We start from the raw sequence: 6,168 nt of genomic DNA, 5'->3' as shown, positions 1-6,168 counted from the left end.
GGGAAATACAGGGTTGAAATCAACACTGGCACTTAAGGGTTTGAATGAAAATGGATTATGCAGTGTGTGTGGTGTATCTGAAAATGTATGTCATGTGCTTTTTATGTGTAGTAAATATAATATATATTGTGATATATTATTTGGTCACTTTAAGAATGGGGAGGACAGAATGAAGAATGAGGATATTTTAGGAAAAGGTTTATTGGACAGACAGGTATACAGAGCTCTAATTCAATTTATATATGACTCAGGTCTAGGGTCTAGAATATAATATGTGTGGATGGAAATACTCTACCTAATCTGGAGCATGAAGAATGTGCTCTGATTGGTCCACGGATTGGGAAGGAGTATGAAACATCCATACAGATTTTAAACTTCAGACTCATCACCCATGCAAGTTTAATTTGCCATCTAGTACAGTAGGTGGCGATAATGCTCCTAAAGAGTTTATCGCCATTAAACAAGAAGAAGAAGAGACCTTTCTACTGACTCTGAAAAACACCAAAAGAAAGACTCCAGGGTCCCTGCTCATCTACGTGAACGTGCCTTAGGCATGCTGCATGGAGGCATGAGAACTGCTGCAATAAATTGCAATGTCCGTACTGTGAGACGCCGTTACAGGAAGACAGGAAGGACAGCTGATCATCCTCGCAGTGGCAGATCACGTGTAACAACACCTGCACATGATCGGTAAATCCGAATATCACACCTGCGGGTAAGGTACAGGATGGCAACAACAACTGCCTGAGTTGCACCAGGAATGCACAATCCCTCCATCAGTGCTCAGACTGTCCACAATAGGCTGAGAGAGGCTGGACTGAGGGCTTGTAGGCCTGTTGTAAGGCAGGTCCTTACCAGACATCACTGGCAACAATGTCGCCTATGGGCACAAACCGACCTTTGCTGGACAAGACAGGACTGGCAAAGAGTGCTCTTCACTGACAAGTCATGGTTTTGTCTCACCAGAGGAGATGGTCGGACTCGCGTTTATCATCGAAGGAATGAGTGTTACACCAAGGCCTGTACTCTGGAGTGGGATCGATTTGGAGGTGGAGGGTCCGTCATGGTCTGGGACGGTATGGCACAGCATCATTGGCTTGTTGTCATTGCAGGCAATCTCAACGCTGTGCGTTACAGGGAAGACATCCTCCTCCCTCATGTGGTACCTTTCCTGCAGGCACATCCTGACATGACCCTCCAGCATGACAATGCCACCAGCCATACTGCTCGTTCTGTGCATGAATTCCTGCAAGACAGGAATGTCAGTGCTCTGCCATGGCCAGTGAAGAGCCCGGATCTCATTGAGCACATCTGGGACCTGTTGGATCGGAGGGTGAGGGCTAGGGCCATTCCCCCCAGAAATGTCTGGGAACTTGCAAGTGCCTTGATGGAAGAGTGGGGTAACATCTCACAGCAAGAACTGGCAAATCTGGTGCAGTCCATGAGGAGGAGATGCACTGCAGTACTTAATGCAGCTGGTGGCCACACCAGATACTGACTGTTACTTTTGATTTTGTAATTAATTTACTTTGTAAATTTACAAATAATTTGAGCTCTTCTATCTAATTTATTTATTACTGATGTTTGTTCAGCATCTCCTAATTGTCTTCTTTTAAAAGAGACCAGGGTTCATGAACTGCAACTTTTATTTTGAGTATGTCCTTGTCAGGTCTGTGCCACCAGTTAAAGGAGTAGTTCCCCTAAAAATTTAAAATGTTGTCATTTACCCTCATGGACTGCACCAGATTATTCCAAACACCATATGCTGTTACTTTTTCTTGGAACATAAAAATAGATATTTTAAGCAACTCTATTCCATAGAATAACAGTTTATAATGAGCAGGAGCTGTTGTAACAGTCACACACCTGTTTACATGTTTTTTTGCTATCTTAATTCTACTACTCACCCTGAGAGGGCACTCGAGAGCAGTACTCTGGTATAAGACAGGTGTGGGTAGTAGAAGAACTTAGTCCTCACAAAGTATTGGAGGAGTGCTGGGAATATTCATATGATGGAGGACATAGTTTTGGATGGAAGTGTAGAATGTGTGCTAAGGAATATGGCATGGACAATAAGATCTTCTAGCATTGTTTTCTTTTCTTGGGTTTATTGTATGTTTCTGGTTCATTGATGTACATTTATTTTCAAATATGATTTATCTGGTTTTACTTGTAGAAGGACTTCACAGGCTTTATGCTCAATCTAAAAAGGATTTCACAGGCCTGAGTTTAATGTTTATTCACCGCCTGTACCTTAGTGAGGACTATGAGCAGCGTTTGGGTGTGTTATTCATGAACTCTGGAGGCTTTCAAACTTTGTTGCTCCTTTTGCAGATTCTTAAGTGGATCAAGCTGCAATAAGGAATATAAGAACATTTTGATTGGATTTACCATGGCACTAAGGAATATATTTCACATGGGGAAAACTATTTGGATTAAAACCACGAATGCTTTCATCCACGGACTTGTGTAATCTTCATGTGTTGTTTGGAAAGGACATTCATCATCATCATCATCATCATTCACATCATAAATTTAAGACTATATAATTTATTTCACACTGCTGATTTGCATTTTGTATATTGTGTCTGTTTTTCAATGTGGTGTGTAGAAAAATGGGTATAATTCACAAATGAACAGTTTTGAGTGAGCAAACTTTACTTGCATTTGGTGCATTGGATTTATATCATCTTTCAGAGTATATGGTGTACTTTTGCTTTGTTGTTTTATGTACAGAAGGATAAAATAGTTAGTGGGTCCTCCCTCATAAAACAGATTTATAGGTGATACTTTTGCAAGGTCGAGACAGTGGTTATAGTATACTGTCAAGATTCAAAAAGGACAAATACTATAAAGCACTAGCAAAGGTTCGGGATAAAGACATTATAACAGTAGTCCATATGACTTGTGCACCATATTCCAAGTTTTCTGGGGCCACACAACAGCTTTGTGTTGAATGGACTACTTTTATGATATTTTGATGATTTTTTGTTCTCTTTGGACCTTGACAGCAGTGGTCAATATGAACTGCTTTTGTATGGAAAACAACATCATACATATTCTTGAAAAAAGATTGTGGTAAGATTAAATTCCCTAACCCTAAAAAAAAAAATAAAGAACATAATGAAGGTGAACAACTTGAGGGTGAGTAAATAATTGTTTTTATCTTAAAAAGTGTTTTTTTTTTTTTTTGCTAGCCAGCTGACTGTCATGTCATTTTACAGATACATCAATGATAAAAAGAAATTCAGATTATAAATGTATTTTCTTTGAGACAGCACAAATAAGAAAGGTAAGCTGACTGAAACTAAATAGCTCAACACAGTTTTTGTCTTGTACTGTGTGAATAATAATAATAAAAAAAACATGTTATCAAATTTTGGCCATTTACCACATTTAAACCCTTCATTCAGAAAAATATTGCATTTTATATTTATTATTTTAAAGGACCAAATAAAACCATTAAATCTGTGACCTCTTATATATAATATGAGATATCTATGAGTTAGAGTTAGATTAGAGTTAGGGTATAGGGATGAAAACCACCATGCTTGTGCCGGATTGCCATAATTTTTGCCAGGAAGGTGGCAGAGGCACAAAAGCAAGCCCTACCCCTCCATTTTCAAGGGCACTCTTTCCAGTGGCACCACTGCCAAGTCTCTACAAGGTCAGTGAGTGTCTCAACCTGACTGGCCCTTGTAAGAAGTGCCATTTACGTCTTAGAGACTCAGCAGCCACAACACACTAAAAAGGCACTGCTGGGATTTGAACCCAGGATCTCCTGTTTACTAGACAGGCACTTTAACCAACTAAGCCACAGTGCCTTCTGCTGCAAAGTCTTCATGGGAGGGTGACTCTGAAGAGCAAAACGTCCAGAAGTGAGGTCATCGGATGAAGGAATAGGCCATGCTATTGAGAGGATGAAAGTGTTTTTTTGAGAAAAGAGTTTTGGTGGTCAGATAGACTTGTTCTTTGGCCAAGTGTGCTTAGCAAAAGGATTAAGGCAGTGACTTTGGTGGGACTTGAAGCCACAACCTTTGAATAGCCACATTTTGCAATTTAGAAGTCCAATGCACTATCCAATGTGCCACAGAGCCCACATTATACATTTTGTTGCGTCTGGGTTAGGAAAATTAGGGTTAGGTTAGGGTATAGGGATGAAAACCACCATGCTCATGCCGGATTGCCATAACTTTTGCCAGCAAGGTGATAGAGGCATGAGAGCAAGCCCTACCCCCCCATTTTCGAGGGTGCTCTTTCCAGTGGTGCCACCGAAGAGTCTCTATGAGGTCAGCAAGTACCTCAACCCGATTGGCCCTCCTGCAAAGTGCCGTTTACATTTAAGAGACTCGGTGGCCACAACACACTACAAAGGCACTGCTGGGATTTGAACCCATGTTAGGGTTAGGATATAGGGATGAAAACCACCATGCTCATGCCAGATTGCCATAACTTTTGGTTAGGGTTAGGTTATAGGGATGAAAACCACCATGCTCATGCCGGATTGCCATAACTTTTGCCAGGAAGGTGATAGAGGCATGAGAGCAAGCCCTACCCCCCCATTTTCGAGGGTGCTCTTTCCAGTGGTGCCACCACCAAGTCTCTATGAGGTCAGCAAGTGCCTCAACCTGATTGGCCCTCCTGCAAAGTGCCGTTTACATTTTAGAGACTCGGTGGCCACAACACACTACAAAGGCACTGCTGGGATTTGAACCCATGACCTCCTGTTTACTAAACAGGCACTTTAACCAACTGAGCCACAGCACCTTCTGCTGCAAAGTCTCCATGGGAGGTCATCAGATCAATGAACAGGCCATGCGATTGTGAGCATGAAAGTGTTTGTTTGAGAAAAGAGTTTTGGTGGTCAGATAGACTTGTTTGTTGGCCAAGTTAGGGTTAGGTTAGTTAGGGTTAGGATATAGGGATGAAAACCACCATGCTCATGCCGGATTGCCATAACATTCGCCAGGGAGGTGACAGAGGCACGAAAGCAAGCCCTACCCCCCCATTTTCGAGGGTGCTCTTTCCAGTGGTGCCACCACCAAGTCTCTATGAGGTCAGCAAGTGCCTCAACCTGATTGGCCCTCCTACAAAGTGCCATTTACATCTTAGAGACTCAGTGGCCACAACACACTACAAAGGCACTGCTGGGATTTGAACCCATGACCTCCTGTTTACTAAACAGGCACTTTAACCAACTGAGCCACAGCACCTTCTGTTGCAAAGTCTCCATGGGAGGTCATCAGATCAATGAACAGGCCATGCGATTGTGAGCATGAAAGTGTTTGTTTGAGAAAAGAGTTTTGGTGGTCAGATAGACTTGTTTGTTGGCCAAGTGAGCTTAGCAAAATGACTAAGGCAGTGACTCTGTTGGGACTTGAATCCACAACCTTTGAATGGCCACATTTTGAAATTTAGAAGCCCAATGCGCTATCCATTGTGCCACAGAGCCCACATTGTGTGCATTGTTGTGTGTGGGATAGGAAAATGTAAAATCCAAGGCCTGGGTCCAATAAAGGGCCCAGGCCGGGTTGTGCACAGTCCTTCCCTCAACTGACCACTAAGAACCCACCCAAGAGCGGGAAAGGGACACAAACACAGCTCTTAGTAAAATAAAATAAAATAAAATAAATACATCCCAAAGGGGGTATTATTGTAAGGGTACCCCAGGTTAGGTTTAGGAGCTGATGTGGGTTAGGGTTAGGGATATAGGGATGAAAAGCACCATGCTCATGCCGGATTGCCATAACTTTTGGTTAGGGTTAGGTTAGGGTTAGTTAGGATATAGGGATGAAAACCACCATGCTCATGCCGGATTGCCATAACTTTTGCCAGGAAGGTGATAGAGGCACGAAAGCAAGCCCTACCCACCCATTTTCAAGGGTGCTCTTTCCAGTGGTGCCACCACCAAGTCTGTATGAGGTCAGCAAGTGCCTCAGCCTGATTAGCCCTCCTACAAAGTGCTGTTTACATCTTAGAGACTTGGTGGCCACAACACACTACAAAGGCACTGCTGGGATTTGAACCCAGGATCTCCTGTTTACTAGACAGGCACATTAACCAACTAAGCCACAGCACCTTCTGTTGCAAAGGCTCCATGGGCGGTCATTAGATCAATTAATAGGCCATGCTATTCAGAGCATGAAAGTGTTTGTTTGAGAAAAGAGT

The 6,168-nt window shown here is 42.5% G+C and overlaps 1 non-coding gene across 1 annotated transcript; it reads right to left on the bottom strand.

Moving 5' to 3' along the window:
* Positions 1-3,750: 3,750 nt before the first annotated feature.
* Positions 3,751-3,824, bottom strand: trnat-agu (transfer RNA threonine (anticodon AGU)). The gene has a single exon. It is a non-coding gene; the product is annotated as a tRNA-Thr (tRNA).
* Between the last annotated feature and the right edge of the window lie 2,344 nt (positions 3,825-6,168).

Source organism: Myxocyprinus asiaticus, chromosome 12, assembly GCF_019703515.2.
Source record: "Myxocyprinus asiaticus isolate MX2 ecotype Aquarium Trade chromosome 12, UBuf_Myxa_2, whole genome shotgun sequence".
In the NCBI taxonomy this organism is placed as follows: domain Eukaryota; kingdom Metazoa; phylum Chordata; class Actinopteri; order Cypriniformes; family Catostomidae; genus Myxocyprinus; species Myxocyprinus asiaticus.
Note: the sequence above shows the minus strand (reverse complement) of the source record. Positions and strands in the feature narration are given on the sequence as shown.